The sequence below is a fragment of the Neomonachus schauinslandi genome, chromosome 6, assembly GCF_002201575.2.
Source record: "Neomonachus schauinslandi chromosome 6, ASM220157v2, whole genome shotgun sequence".
In the NCBI taxonomy this organism is placed as follows: domain Eukaryota; kingdom Metazoa; phylum Chordata; class Mammalia; order Carnivora; family Phocidae; genus Neomonachus; species Neomonachus schauinslandi.
Genome location: NC_058408.1, coordinates 99603758 through 99604797, shown reverse-complemented (window position 1 = coordinate 99604797; position 1040 = coordinate 99603758). Strand labels below are relative to the sequence as shown.

The following is a 1040-nucleotide window of genomic DNA, read 5'->3' as shown; positions in this document are numbered from 1 at the left end:
AGCCCCTCACGATGGCCCTCCGAGGCGAGCGCTGTTATCCCCATCTTATAGATGAGGAGTTGGAAGCTCAGAGTGATCAACCGGGGAACCCCCATCCCCCCCGGGGTGCGGTCCCCCAGCCCAGCCTGTCCCGCTTGCCTGTCAAACCTCCCCCGGGTCCTGGGCACTGGAGGGCTGGCACCCCCCAGTGGATGGGGCAGAGATGACCAATTCTGAGAGACCCAAAGAATGAGAGGGGAGGGAGGAAGAACAGAGACACCAAGGAACGGAGAAAAGCCGTGGACTGAGCGGGCGGGGCAGGCAAGCAGCTGGTGTCGAAGTGGGAGACTGAGCAGATGTTCCCAGCAGCTGTGAACTCATGAGACAGACGCTGCTGACACCAGCTTGTGGGGCCGGTCCCCGCTCCTGCCTGTCCCCTGCACCCCCTCGGCGGCCACCCTGGTCCAGGCGGCAAGGGGTGTAAGTTGGGGGAGGATCAGCAGAAGGCCAGGCCAGGCTCTCCCAGGGAGCCCCCCAGGAGACTGTGCGACCCTGGGCCTCAGTGTTCTCATCTGGACAATGGGCCTCGAAGACCCTGCCGCTACCGTCAGGCTCCGAGCCACCAAGGCATTTGCCCCGCACCCAGCCTCACTCCTGCCAAGAGGACACCCTGCAGCCCTCCACCCAGGCTCCTGGCTCCCTATGGGAAGTGCAGCCCACTCGGCGCCGCCATCCTGGGGCCTCCAGCCTCGTCTCCGAAGGACGAAGGACGGGGTGTGCTCGCTTCGGCCGCACACACACCAACACTGAAACAGGGCGGGGAAGAGGAGCGTGGCCCCTGCATAGGGATGACACACAGAGTCTTGAAGTGTTCCACGTTTAAAAACGTAAAAACAAAAGATGAGGCCAAAGACTGCCTGCAGCATCTCTGTCCTCCCCATGACCCCCAGGCAGACCCTTGCTGCAGGCTCTGCAGGGCGGGAGGTGCCTTGTAGCTGACCTGGGAGGGGCCAATGTGACAGTAGGGTGGGAGGGATCCGGGGGACTCCATCAACCCCATT

The 1040-nt window shown here is 63.3% G+C and overlaps 1 non-coding gene across 1 annotated transcript; it reads left to right on the top strand.

Moving 5' to 3' along the window:
• The first annotated feature begins 753 nt into the window (after window positions 1-753).
• Window positions 754-862, top strand: LOC123325199. Its single transcript, XR_006540299.1, has one exon. It is a non-coding gene; the product is annotated as a U6 spliceosomal RNA (small nuclear RNA).
• The last annotated feature ends 178 nt before the right edge of the window (window positions 863-1040 follow it).